The following is a 15,433-nucleotide window of genomic DNA, read 5'->3' as shown; positions in this document are numbered from 1 at the left end:
AGTGCTCTCACCATTGCTAATACTGAAGTTGCATTGGCACTAAAGAAACAATGGGAGATTTCAGAAAAAGTTCAGTAGAGAGGCTGTGTCCTAATCTCTCTGCTGCAGTACTGAGGCTTTGGAGAGAATCCATAGCGTTGCCTATGTAACCTCTAAACAGCTTTTCTTTCTGAAGTGAACTCTTGCACTGCTAATTCTTTGTCTTCTACCTTACATCTGGAGAGCAGATGTAAAGCAGACCATATCAGTCTTGCATTAGTCCTCTTCACTCTAAGCAGCCTTTAGATGAGGACCTGCTTTTAAGGAATGATATGACAGTTGTTCTCTGGGATTAGTTAAATCAGTAATTCCTGCTGTAGGAAAAGTGGCAAGCCTCCTGGGATTCTTGTTTGGGGAAACTATGCCTAAGGTATAAATTGAGGTTGGATGCAGAAGGCCCCAGCTACCAAGGAAGAAGCAGTTCTTTGTGCTTACAACTACTTTGAGCAAACTGTATGGTTTCAGGCTGGAGCTATACAATAGGACCTCTGCCGTCTTGTGGGTGGTGAAGAAATAAAATCCCAAAGATAAACTTTTGCATCTGGGAATATTTCCCAAAAAGCTCCTCAGGAACAATTTTAGTCTTCTGGTACCCTGAATTCCAGCCAGGCTGATATCTCACAGCTTCCTGTCTCTATCCTGGTAACCATTAGTTTGGTTTAGGCAGGCTTCCTTTCCCTGTGCTCTCTGGAACCAGCAACTGTGATTCCTTGTTATGTCATCATCTCCCTTACATGCTAAATGCTGGGTATCCTGTTCAAGTGGCTTTAATAACACACTGGTGTTCCTAGAGGTGGAGCTAAATTGTTCAAGTAAGAATATGTAAGAAATTAATGTGTAATATAGATAACACATCTTGCTTGGGCATCTATAACATCTGGCAATTGTCAAAATTGATCAGTGATGCCATGTTCTTCTGGGAATCTGGTATCTTGCAAACATGGAAACAAAATTAGTGACTGTCACTATATAGTACTAACAATGGATGTTTTCCTTTGCATAAACCAGTATTCTCAGATCACCAACAAATGTTTTAGGGCTTTCTAGGCATGAGAGCTTGGACAAGAGAGAAAACTAAGTGTTGATTTCTGTTTACATCCGGTAGCCATGGCTGGAATCACTGATCTTCTACCCATAGAGCAGGAAGTGAGCCTTGCAATTAGCTAGACAAAGTAACTTGGGCAGAGGAATTTGTTATTGACTTTAATGGCTTGTGATCCCAATAGAGCGGAGAACAAAAATATATTTTAAAGGAACACCCATGACTGAGAAGGTTAGTTCATTCCTATTAGCAAAACTTTTTTGGTGGTTTGACATGTTGGATAACAATGTATTTATAATTATTTTGACACTTGAGCTACACCTTGGCAAAACTACAAATCAACCTTAAATGACAAATTAAGAAAAATCTCATTTGAGTACAAGTGAAACACTGTGTAGTCACTTGGGCCTTGGCTACATTTGCAAGTTTAGGGTGCCCAGGGCTGATTTAATGTGCTCTAACTCCTGAGATGTCCACACTGGCAAGGCACGTAGAGCGCCCGGACTTTGTGGCTAGAGCACCCTGGTAATCCACCTCCACGAGAAGCATAAAGCTTGCTACGCCCTGGCTGGAGTGCTGCGGTGCAGTGTGGATGCCCTGGTCTATAATGCGCTCTGATCGGCCTTCAGAAGTGTCCCACAATGCCTGTTCTAACCACTCTGGTCATCACTTTGAACTCTACTGCCCTGCCCTCAGGTGACCAACTGTCAGACCCACCCTTTAAATTCTCTGGGAATCTTGAAATTCCCCTTCCTGTTTCCTCAGCAGGGCATGGAGTGCTCTCAGCACATCTTTCCAGGTGACCATGCCTCCACGCGCCAGGCGATTCCCCAGTATGGAGCAATGGCAAGTTGCTGGACCTCATCAGTGTTTGGGGGGGTGGGAAGCTGTCCAGTCCCAGCTGTGCTCCAGCTGTAGGAATTACAGTACCTACGGGCAGATATCAAGGGCCATGATGGAAAGGCCATGACCGGGACGCAGGGCCGTGTAGGGTTAAAATGAAGGAGCTGCAGCATGCCTACCACAAAGCATGGTAGGCAAAGTGCTGCTCCAGTGCTGCCCCCACGACCTGCAGTTTTTATAAAGAGCTGGATGCGATACTTGAGGGCGACCCCACCTCCCCTCCCAAGAGCACCATGGACACATCAGAGGCTGTAGCAGCCCAGAGTTCAGCAAGGCAGGAGGAGGAAAGCGGGAGTGAGGGTGCTGAGGAGGAGAAGGGCCCAGAGCCAGAGGATGGCCCGGCAGCCCTAGATGCATGCAGCCAGGAGCAGTTTTCCAGCTGTTTTCAAGGTAGCCAGTCGCAGTGGATGGTGCTTGGGGAAGAACAAATAGTAGGGGAGGTGCCCAGTAAGCAGCTTTTATTTTGGGAAGGTAGTTTGGTGCAGACTCTTGGGGTGAGGAGGGTTGCAGAAAGAAGGGTTAGGGCTGCGTGCATGCCTAGTTGCAGAATAGGGTGTTGATGTGCTCTCTCACATTAGGGTAATCGGCCTCCGTGATATCTTCAAAGGTCTCATGCAGAAGCAGGGCAATCCGCTTGTGCAGGTTCATTGGCAGAGCTACTGTGCTCCTTGTCCCAGTAAGGCTAACATGTATGTGCTACTGTGCTGTGAGGGGCGGGGGGACCATTGCACACAGGCTTCCCAGGTCACCCTCAGCAGCGAGATACCTTCCAGGATGAACTCAACTTGTGGAAAATGTGGGGACTGTTCAGTATAGGGGCCCTCTGCAGCTGTTGGCTCTCCCCAAGGCACAGAACCCTAGAGACAGTACAGCCCTGAAACAATCAGTCTCCCTTGCCCCTGTGCTTACTCACCATTTTGGGGCTCCTGTGGGTTATATGCACTCGCTTTGGGACAGGTACTTTCTGCTATTGTGTACACTGTACTTGTCTTTAAGTACAGCCGAATCATTACTCTGTCTAGTGTGAACAATGCTGCCTCTGTTAAGTGTTGCATTTTGGCTTTACGGATGCAACCTTGAGATCCCAGCCGTCCTTGTTATCAATGGCTGAAAGACTGCAAAGAATCATGAAGAGTCCACAAAGAACCAGAGAGGACCTGCTGCATGAAGTCATGCAGAGGTCCCTTACTGAAAATCAAAAAGTACATGAGTGGCAGAAGACTGAAAGGAGGCTCTGTCAGCAGAATGCGGATTGCCAGCACCAAAGCACGGAGTGGCTCCTAAGCATTATGGAGTGGGAAGTGGACTCAATGCAGGAGCTCATAGCACTGCAGATGGAGCAGATCCGTGCCCGCCCTTCCCTGCAGCCCTTGTCCCAAAACTCTTTCCCTTGTGCCCCCATGTCATCACCAACCCACTTCCCCCAACATCCGGTTTTTACCACCACCAGCTGCCTCCAATACCTGTAGCTTCACCACCCAGCCCTGCCAACTATGACCCTTACCCACTGCACTCAACTCCCATCACCATGCATTTTAGCCAGCCTGAAGTGCAGCACTTATTGCATGGCACTCCAGACAGGAAGGCTGAATATAACAGGACATACACAAATCTGTGATTGTCCCCTTCCCTCCTCCCACAGAGCACAGATGTGTCATGCCCTTTCTGTTTCCCCAGCAGTTGTTTCTTTTCAATAAATGAATTTTTTGGCTTTGAAAACATTCTTTATTGCATTAAGTAAAAGATACCGTAGTCCAGGAAAGCAACAGGCTCTGCAAGTCAGCGCATCATGCGTAGCAAACACAGACGCTTACGACCATTGGAACCACTGCACTTCACTCCTGTGCAGGGCACCAAACATTACTGGTGGCTTTCAGCATTGAATTGCTCCCTCAAGGCATCCCTAATGCTTACAGCCCTGCGCTGGGCCCCTCTAATAGCCCTGGTCTCTGGCTGTTCAAATTCAGCCTCCAGGTATTGAACTTCTGTGGTCCATGCCTGAGGGAAGCTTTCACCCTTCCCTTCACAAATGTTATGGAGGGTACAGCACACATCTATAACTGTGGGGATGTTGTCATCGGCCAGGTCCAGCTTCCCATACAGACAGCGCCAGCAGCCCTTTAAATGGCCAAAAGCACACTCAACAGTCATTCTGCACCAATTCAGTCTGTTGAACCGCTCCTTGCTGTTGTCAAGGTTCCCTCTGTAGAGTTTCATGAGCCATGGCATTAAAGGGTAAGTGGGGTCTCCAAGGATCACAATGAGCATTTTGACTTCCCCTATGGTGATCTTCTGGTCTGGGAAGAAAGTCCTGCCTTGCAGCTTCCTGAACAGGCCTGGGTTCCGAAAGATGTGTGCATCATGCACCTTTCCAGACCAGCCTGTGTTAATGTCCATGAAACTCCCACGGTGATCCACAAGTGCCAAGAGAACCATAGAGAAATACCCCTTTCAATTTATGTACTCGGAGGCTAGGTGGTCTGGTGCCAGAATTGGACTATGCATCCCATCTATTGCCCTTCTGCAGTTAGGGAAACCCATTTGTGCAAAGCCAGCCACAATGTCATGGATGTTGCCCAGAGTCTCGGTTCTTCTGAGCAGGATGCGATTAATGGCCCTGCAAACTTGCATCAATATTATTCCAACCATCGACTTTCCCACTCCAAACTGGTTAGCGACTGATCGGTAGCTGTCTGGAGTTGCCAGTTTTCAGATTGCAATAGCCACCCACTTCTCCACGGGAAGGGCAGCTCTCAATCTCGTGTCCTTGTGCCACAGGGTTGGGGCGAGCTCAGCATACAGTCCCATGTAAGTGGCTTCCCTCCTCTGAAAGTTCTGCAGCCACTGCTCGTCATCCCAGACTTGCATGACAATGTGATCCCACCACTCAGTGCTTGTTTCCGGAGCCCAAAAGCCGTGTTCCACTGTGGTGAGCATGTCCATGAATGCCACAAGCAATCTCGTGTCATATGCGTTATGCAAGTCAACATCATCGTCGGACTCCTCACTGTCAGTTTGTAGCTTAAGGAGTAATTTATGCCAATGACATGCAATTCGTGACATGCTGGTGAGACCCATCAGCATATTCCTCACAAGTTCGGGATCCATTCCCGCAGACCGAAAGGGAAGACCGAACGCGCAGTACAAAAACCATTGAAAGATGGCACCAAATATGGATGGAAGCACAGGGATTGCTGGGATGAGAAGCGATGTATCACGGGGCATTGGGACAGGACCCAGAATGCCCTGCACCCCCCTCTTCCCACAAGCCACAGTGCCAGAATGGGAAGAGATGCTCTGTGGGATAGCTGCCCATAATGCACCGCTCCCAATGCCGCTGCAAGTGCCCCAAATGTGAACACGCCACTGTGCTTGCAGCTAACAGTGTGAACACATGGCAGTGCTTTCCCTGCTACGGTCTCCGAGGGCTGATTTAACTCCTGGTGCTCTACGTCTGCAAGTGTAGCCATGCCCTAAGTGAAACTTTTATTTTCTACTTAGCCTTCAAGAGTTTCATGTCTCATCAACTCAGAATCCCAAAATGACAGTTATACTTTAAGCTCCAGTACCAAATTAAGTCTATTTTTGGTGTGTGACAGGTAGTCTTTTCAAGGATGATACATCCCCTTTTCTTTTATTTCAATTTAACAACAGCATTCACTGATTTAAGAAACAATGGGATTATCTCATTTTATGCAAGGTAATTTTCAGAAATGATAAATGATTACAAATTCAGTCAGTTCTCACCCTTAGAAATGTAACATGCAGAGTCTGGAAATGTAATAGCTAATGACTAAAGGAATTGTGATCACTGAAAGAGAGGAAACTTCCACATAGGTACATCCTGCTAGTATGATTATGGTAGTGGTGCCTCTTTCAAGTACACGCTTCTTAAAGTGTCCAGTTTTAACTGCTTATGCAGCAGGGTTACTGGTACAGCTCTGACAAGAAGAGTAATCAAATGTCTAGGAAGTGGGCTGGCACCCAATCCATCAGGCAATAAAATTTCTCATAATTGAGGTTCTGTGCCCCAGAGTTCACTCAGGCCCCTGGACTGCGGGAAAGTTGGAGATAGGGAGGGCTCAAGACAGGCTGACAGTCCTCCTGTCTCTGTTCTATACCCCCTGAAGTTGAGTAGCTAGCAGCTAGCTAGAACCAGTCCAAGGCATTAGATAGATACACCACTTGTTGCTATGGTGGGTGATTTTCTCCTTTGTAGGTAAGAGAACATCCATGCTAATTGCACCTGGCCCTTTCTACAACATTTTGTATACTTTGATCACCAAATCCTATGTCCAAGGAACTAGGGACAAATGGAAATACCCTGATATGGTCCAGGTCATTCCCCTTAGAGGGATTTTTAGGGGCAACTGTTCATCCTATAGGAAGCTGTTGAGAGAGATTATACAGACAACATCTCTTTCTATATCTTTACATTAAATGTAAGCAGTACCATCTCCAATCACATTGCCTGGCCAAAATCAACGCCTGGATGAAAAGCAACTGGCTAAAGGTGTACGGAAGCAAGATTGAGGTTACAGTTTATTAACTCAGTCTAGTGTTTTTTGGACTCCATAATGCTTTCAGATGTCCGAAAAGCCATTGTGGCAAAAAATGTCCATCTCTGTCTGCAGCTGGCCAGAAAGTTGCATCCCATTTTATTAGACATGGACCTAGCCATGTTTCATGCATTTATGATAGGCTTGATTACTGCAACCCTATTATAGGAATGTGGCTACGCTCTGCAAAAGCTTTAACTTGTGCAAAATGCAACAGCCTGTGTTCTTAACAGCAAGTTGCCGCAGCACTCTGCTCTGCCTTGGCTCTTTGTTAAATACAATCCATTTCAAGCTCTTTAGTCTGATACGAAGAGTGCTCTGGGGGGGATTCTGCATGACTGTGCGCCTGCAGAAAGGGGCTCCCCCTACAGAATTTCTGTGCGGAAAATGGTAGGGAAGTAAAGGGAAGTCATTGGGGGGATGACCCTGAGTGCAGGTTTGGGGGGGATTTCTCCCTCTCCAAACTGAGGTGAGGCCTGGGGGGCACATGGCATATGTGCCTGTGCCCCCTCGCATACGTGCCTGTGCCGCCTCATTTCTGGAGGCACAGAGCTGCGCAGCTGAAGGAGGCTGAGTCTGGGCTCTGCTGAATGCCACTTCCTGGGTCCTAATGCCAGGCTGGCTCTCCTTCTGTGTGCTGGGAGCCTTCCTGTTTTCTGTGCAACAGTGAGTGCCTGTGGTGGGGCTGGGTAAAGGGGGGGTAGGGGGAAGAGGCAGTGGGGATGGAATAGGGCAGGGGGAGGGGAATGTGGGAGTGAGGGGAGGGGGCTGGAGAAGAAAAGGGGATAGGGGAATCATGAGGGGAAGCGGGAACTCGCTATGCGGTGTACGCCTGGCATGCGGTGTACCCTCGGCAGCAGCTGGGGCTCCCCTGTTAAGGAGGCCCATCGACCCGTCACCCTGACAAGCCCTACACCCTTACACCTCAACCCCTCTGATGAGATCCCCTCACCCAGCCCCCCACTGCACTGAGTCCCAACCAGCTGCACCTGGACCCCCACCAAGCCCCACTCCCCCAGCACCTGGACCCCCCGCTACACCCCCCTACACCCAGACCCCCTGCTGAGCCCTATTTCCCCACATCCAGACCCCCATTTCTGAGCCCCAAACACCTTCACCTGGATCCTCTGCAGAGTCCCATTGCCTCTGAACCTGAAACCCCCCCCAATGAGCCCCTGTGCATCCAGATCTCCCACTGAGCTGCCCACACCCAGATTGCCCCACACAGAACCCTCTCGCCCCACGCCTGGATCCTCCCATATTAAGCTCCTCCACACTTGGCTCCTGCTGGGCTGTGCTTGTGGTGTGCCTGGCACAGAGGGACAGGGCTTTGGAGTGTTTCTGGGGCATGTCCAGCCCTTGCACTGTGTCAGGGTCAGGTGCAGCCTCACAGCCAAGTCCCTGTACTGGAGGAGGTGGGAGCTTCAGGGTGATCTCCCACCTCAATGCAGCCGGTGGTCTGTGCTCCACATTTATTTATTGACAAATACATTTTGCAGAATTTTGCAGAATTTTAAAATATTGTGCGCATAATTTTTAGGTGCATTATTTTAATTTTTTTGGTGCAGAATTCCCTCAGCAGTAGAAAAGAGTCATCGCTGTTAAGGCTGTATGTATGGAATCTTCAAACGAGCATTACAAGGACTTTTCAATCATGTTAAGCTAACATGACTGAAATACATTGTTTTGTTGTTTACAGGCAACTCTGACATCCAGGGGTCAACCTATCCAGAAACCACCTACCAATACAAGTGGCAGTATTGGCTGCATGAGGGTCATTTGCAAGCTATTTTCATAGCAGCTTCCAGATACAGGGTTTTCTCTTTTAACCAGAGTTTATTGAAATGCTGTGATGCACTGCTGCCTGTTCCCCTGAGGATGTCTGTACCGTCATCTCCTTGTTGGGTGAAGAGCATGTCTGGTCATGTCTGGAAACCCCCTAGAGGAATGCTAAGCTGCATCAGTGTTGGCTGATCAGCTGCTCACACTTGGCATTGAGCACCTTGAAACAAAAAGCTGGGAAAGGACCAGAGACAAATTGATAAAGAAACTAAGGGCCACAGAGTAAATCCCATGTTATCTGGATTATGTGTATGTTCCACCAGGAATTAGACTGGATCCTCAGCCAGACTCCATTACCCAACCCAAACTGGTAGTTGATAGCACAGGAGCTCCTGGAGGAGAGATCTTTTGTGTTAAAGAGAGGAGCCATGAGGAGCTGGAAATTCAGTTGGACTCTGCCAGCCAGGAGCGGTTAATGGAGATGGTAATGGAGTTCCCAGTGGATACCTTGGCCTTGCCACAGGCAGAGGGCTAAGGCAAGGAGGGATCTTTTGCTGCTAGAAAGCAGGTTTAAGTTCTAAAATGTACTCGTGTCCCCCTTGTGCCTGTTTGGGGAACACCACTCCATGCACCAAAAAATGGGCTGCTCTACCAGTACATAGGAGAAATTGTCAATGCCTCTTGTTAAGCAGCTGGCAGAACCACCCCAAGAAACACAGCTGGACCTAAAATGGCAGATAAGCAGCAAAAAAAGCACATAAAACTATATCACTTTATTGCCAGAGCACAAACCATGGGCACTATGGCCAAACCATTTACATCAGAGGGTATGTGCCATTCATCTGTAGCTTAAAAAAGCATGTGATGGCCATCAGTGTTGTACAATATTGTTTCACCTATATTATAGCAGAGCCGTCTTTGTTAGACGGTACTAAATATACATTTAGTGTTACAGGTTGACCCTCATGTTGGCATTAAGCAATCCTTTGAAATGCATTGAATTTAACACAAATATTAAATACCTTTCTAATTTATTTTAACCCTCTCTTTTCTCTGGTCAGAAGGAACTATATCTAAGTGATGCTTAAGACAAAAGTTACTGTTTTATGACTACCAAGTTAAATGCAATGCATACTTCCCTTTGCCTCCTGATAGCTAGAAGGTCCATGTCTGTTGCTTGGTTGGGGGGAACCATGCAAGAAATGAAACTTCAGTATATCTTGCTGGCTAGTTGCTAGCTCTCTTGGACAATTCTTCTTTTTCAGAATCTCTATTAAGGTGATGTCATCTAAAGTTAAGGCTCTCTGCAGTGGGTTATAGGGGGTTACTAGATTTGCCCTTCAAAAAGTTTGGGCCAGAGCCCTACTGCACAGTGAGTCACCAGGCAGCCATTGGCAACTGCTTTGTGTCAGGGCCAGACTGTGCAAATGCTAGCAGTTTGGAATATGAAAGTAAGGGATAATTGACACTTTTATTACATTTTTAGCATTCCTAGGCCTCTGCGGAGATCTCCTCTGTCTACTGACTTATGTTTTCTCTCTTTGACAGCATCTGTAGCTGCTGTGCCCAAAACACTGGCAGTTTGCTGACTTGGGCCCAAGTTTTCAGGCGAGCACCTGAACAGCCTAAAGGGTGAGTTTGAACCAAGTTATACCTAAATTGATTGTCCTTTCTTGGTTTAGGCATTTTGTTGTAAATTGAAAGGCAGGTGGAGACACCTTGTGAGGCCTGGTCTACTGCTGAGGGCTCCCAACATGGCAGAATATTTAAAGATAAGCAAGAAATGCCATTTGTGACTCCTCTCTGTAGTCCTTGTTTCTAAGGAACTACTTCAGGATGGAAAGGAACCTCGGGAGTAAGAATCAGGCTAGACCTTCCCTCCACACTCCCCTCAAGGATGAGACTACAGCCCCTGATATATGTGGCTAAGAAATTCAGACCCCTGTTGACAATCTCTGGAATCCTCTTCAGCAGGAGTCTCCACCTCTGCCATTCCTCTCCTACCAAAAATCTTTTTAAAGGAGGCTTTCTCTATCAAAACCTGGAGAGATCTTTGGAGACCACTTAGAGATAGTGAGCTCAGTGACACTGGTGTAAATCCAGAATAATTTCATTGACATCAGCAGAGTTGTTCTGGATTTACACTGGTGTTACTGAGATCAAAATCTGCTGTTACCATCCACAGCCTCTCCTCCTCAAAAGGGCAGCTTACAGGGCTGATTTTTTTCCCTTTCCACACTTAAACTCAAGCTAAGGGAGAGTCTGAAGTATATCATCAGCTACTTAATAAGTCCTAAGAAATTTGGGTACCTAAAACTGTCCATCGGACAAGGAATGTTTTAATAAACTCTCTGACAGGAATAAATACTGCTTGGTACATCCTATAGTGACGGTTATCAGACCTAAATACAGGGCCGCCCAGAGGGGGGGACAAGTGGGGCAATTTGCCCCAGGCCCCACAGGGGCCCCCACGAGAGTTTTTCGGGGCCCCTGGAGCGGGCTCCTTCACTCGCTCCGGGGCCCCCGGAAAACTCTCGCAGGCCTGGGCCCCCGGAGCTTCTTCCGCTCCGGGTCTTCGGTGGCAATTCGGCGGCGGGGGGTCCTTCCGCCCTGGGACCCGCTGCCAAAGTGCCCTGAAGACCCGCGGCGGGGGGTCCTTCTGCCCCGGGACCCGCCGCCAAAGTGCCGGGTCTTCGGCGGCATTTCCCCCGCCGCTGAAGACCCCAGGCCCCCTGAATCCTCTGGGTGGCCCTGCCTAAATAAGAAGTTTTTGGTCTGGGATAATTTAATTTTTATTGTCATTACTTTGTCACTCCTTTTTTAAAATGGCAGATCTTTAATTGTTAACATGAAGTTTATTATTTGTCAACTCTGGAAGACTCTGATTTCAGAAGTGGTTTACTAACAGGGTGGTTCAAAGCCCTGGCTGCAGCAGAATAGGTTTGGTCTCCACCTCCAACTATTGGAGAGAAGGAAAAATCCACTCTGAGTAGCATTGGACATTAGTCAAAGAAAAGAAATGCTCGGATAAGCACAAATTTTCCATTGGGAAATGTGTCTGTAAAGATTTTTCAAATGTATGTATATTACCAGGGAAGCTTTGCTTGCAAAACTCTATACAGCAATTGTTAAATACAGTCAGTGAATGAGGTTCAATTAATCTTCTGTTTACCTATGTAATCTGGAGTTACAAGACTGTATCCGTTAAAGCCACAGTTAAACTTTGGTTGATACATTGTGTCTTTTACTTTTCCAGTTATCTGCATCTTTTGGTACCTTGCCTGCATTGCTAACTGTGCTGCTTTAGCCTCTGTTGTAGCTCACTTTGAATTTGCAGGGAACTCTTGCAGTCTCAGGAACTAAGACAGGAGCTCCAATTCTTAGGCAATTCTCATAAAAATTTACTTTATTCCCTGATGCTGGATAGAAGTAAGTTTATTCATAAAGTAGATGTTGTCAAAGGGCATTAAGACCCTCAACAGATCCTCATTGGTGTGATGTTTTTAGTAACAGTGAAGACAGAGTTACTGTTTTTAAAGGAACAGGCGTACTTGTGGCACCTTAGGGTACGTCCAGACTACCCGCCGTATCGGTAGGTAGCGATCGATTTATCAGGAATCGATATATCGCGAGACGTGATATATCGATAGAGACTAACAAAGGGATGCTGTTTTTTCCTCCTGAGTCCTACAGAGGTAATAAAACTAAAATGTTGCCTTTTACTCTTACTTTATATAATATCAAGTGTACTATCACTTTAATAGCTGATATGCCCTCAGTTTGGGGGAACTATATCTGGAGCAACTACTATAATCTCCAGTTCCAAGCTGCAGGAGGGCTGTCTCCTTGTCCTCTGCTCCCAGGTTAGATTAATTTTTATTTAGAGGTACTCTCCTTTGTCCTCCATGTCAGTATGGTAGTTGGGCAGAGAAAGGCATTGAAGTCGTCCTCTTTACACCTGTGTAATGGGTAAAACATTTCTGTAGCCCAGTTTGTTTTAAAACACTGGGATTTCTATCAAAGCCAGATCTATGATCTGTAATAGTGTCTACGGCCTAGAGATTTTTTTTTTGTGAAGAGCAGAACTTTTATGATCAACAATTCAAAGACTCAGTGCAAAGCTGGGTATGACACTAATAATAAAGAGCTGTATATGAAAAATGTTCTGATCTCAGCAGACAGGCTGTACTTTAGCACTGCCGGGGACAAAATGTTTCTAAAGAGCAGACACAAAACATTTGTTAGTTTGTATTCATCCTAGGGGAAGAAGTAGTAGTGCATGTGATACTGTATTTTAGATCACATAAATAATACCAAATCTTTCAAGGCAAAAGGCCCCTCTCCTTCAGGTTTTGAATGAAAGGCAGACAGCAAAGGTCTGTGTCTGTGTATCTCTATCTAAAAAAAATCACCAGATGGGGCCAATATTTCAAACAAACTCTAGCTGCACTACTTATATGTTTTCCTTTTCTGGAAAGTGTGGCCAAGATTCCAAATTGACCAATATAGGCTGATATTTTTCTTAGTGTTTCCTATTGTGTGTGTGTGAGACAGAGAGAGAAAGCAAAAGAGAATGTGAATGAGTGTGCTAGTTTCAGGGGAGGGGGATTTTGAGAGAGAGAAGGAAGTAGGGGGAAGGAGGTGGGTGAGAACAAATGAGACACACACACATATATATCACTGTATCTAAATTCAGTGCTATGTTCTACATATGAGAAGTGGGCCCAGTAGGGCCGTATTACTGGTACTGATAGCTGACTTCCCAGTCCTATTAAGATTGCAATTAATCTGGTGAAAAAAGATTGTGACTGAAGAACTAGCGTGCTGCTTGATTAATCACAGGAGAATATTCTGTAGCAAAAAACTGCACATGTGAATGCTTTTAGGGGGGAAAACTGGCATGAACTTAAACAGAACCAGACTGTGAGACAGTTCTCACAAACTGTGATTAGAAACCAATCTGTTCTTCTCAGCTGTTCTCTGATGGAAGGTATTTGATTGTACAGACAGCATTAGGGCCTTTGACAGTACAATACCTGGAGGGTTTCCAGTTAGGGTTTTAAACTCTCTTTAAAATCCTGATTGAAGCAAAAAGATAAGAATGGGTTTTTACAAAATTGTGTGTGGAGGAGGCTGACAAAACGTATTTGCTGAGACCTTAGTCCTAGGAGCACAGGACTTTTTGGGGAGGAAAAGAAGTATTGACTTTTAATAGAAAACACCAATTTTAAAACAGCATTTTTAATATAAAAAAGCAACAATTTGCCTAGGATCAAACACCTAGAACTGGAAGCTCTTTCATTACACGTTTATATATAAAAAAAATTTCTCTTGATATTTAAATCTTGTTGAAAGTGCATGATCAGCCAAATGTCACTTAGATGGCAGCTATGTGCCAATCCAGAGATTTTTGCATGTCTTGCTGATGAACAGCATGCAGAACCGTCTGCTAGTCTGGATCCTCAAAGAAGTTATAAAATGTCATGTAAGTGACATGGAAAATATGAACAGGCTTAGTGCATTGATGAATTAATGTTACATGAATCATCCCCAAAGGATACAAAAGAGGCACAATGTTCTGTCCATAGACAGAATCATCTGTATATTATTTTATTCAAATATTTTTCTTTGTGAGATGTCAGATCCAAACATTGGACCTTGTGCCATGCAACCTTAACAATTGTCTATGGCAGCAAAAGCTTATTGTACTTTAAGTGGTGTCTCAAGTTGTCCAATTGTCAATGCTGATTTATATTTGTGTGTACTGAAACCATTTTGCAACTGCAGTGTCATATATTGGATAAACTAAAGAACCAAGTGCGGTCATTTGTTTCTTCCTTTTAGCTCATTTCTTGTTTTAAATAACTTCTTGTTTCTGCTTTGGCTTAGATCAATGTGAGGCAAATAATCACTTCCTGGGATTAATCAAAATAGATTAAAAATAATATCATGTGATCTTGATAAGATAAACAGAAAGTTATCTTGAATGCCTTGAGAAGTAAATGGGATGGATAATAGGGACATCTAGTGGTTGATACACTGAAATGAAATAACTGTTTGCCTGAAACGTTTTTGAAAAGCGTAATCATTTGATTCCATTTCTAAAGGCCCATTGCTCTTTAGATTGTTTTTGTAAGCATCTTTATATTAATTCCTTTCTTTAGAGCACCACTTGTTGTGAAAATGGAGAACTGCTTTATTGCATATTTAATCTTTATTCAAACTTAAAGATTTTTTTTGTTTGTAGTAGTACTTCCATAGATGAAGCTATAATTAAACAGTCCCTCCCTCAAAAACCCTGTTTTATTGCTTGATCGCTAATATAAGGCCATTATATAACAATAAGAAAACTCTTATAATGTTTGTGAGAGGGGTACAAGCTTATGTGAGGTTTGTTGGTTGGTTTGTTTTTAAACCATCTGGCTGCTTTGCAGTGTTTAAATCCTTCAGTGAATAAAAATTGCTGCAGTGGGGAATAGTGCTTCCCCATAGGTTCCTCTATATCAGACTTCAGGGCTTGCCCATTACATGAGCCTCATTTTTCTGAAATCCTACAGTATTTGAAAAGTGGTTGGGGGGGGAGGGGCGGGGACATAACTCTTCCAGACTTCTTCATCAGCAAGTCCCATGCTCTTTGTGGCAAAGTCTTTGTTGTTTTTGTAAGAGACTACAAGAATGATTTTATTTTCTCTGTAGGTAGGTGAGAATGCATAGGATTATCCATCCAATTTTTCTATTTCTCTATTCCACAGTTAGTGTCTTTAGAGAAGCAAGGACACACATGGCCATTTTCTATGCTACAGGGAGATAGAAGTGTCAATGTAACTAGTACTATGATATTGGAGAGTATTATAAAACTGACGTGAATATGAAAAGAACTGAAGAAATATAAGTACTATGTGTGTGGCTGATTTAAATTTGTTTGTTGGAATAGTAGTGTTAATTCTTTATTATCACCTGATCACCCATTTAGAATTCCATAATGAACATTAAATGGAATATGTATGTATGGAATAAATTGAATATATATGTTATATATACAAATACATATGGGAACACACTGCTTCCTCTTATATTTGAGGTGCTGCATGATTTATACTGTTCCTAT

Source organism: Terrapene carolina, unplaced genomic scaffold (assembly GCF_002925995.2).
Source record: "Terrapene carolina triunguis isolate 2854851 unplaced genomic scaffold, T_m_triunguis-2.0 Scaffold66, whole genome shotgun sequence".
Lineage (NCBI taxonomy): Eukaryota > Metazoa > Chordata > Testudines > Emydidae > Terrapene > Terrapene triunguis.
Note: the sequence above shows the minus strand (reverse complement) of the source record.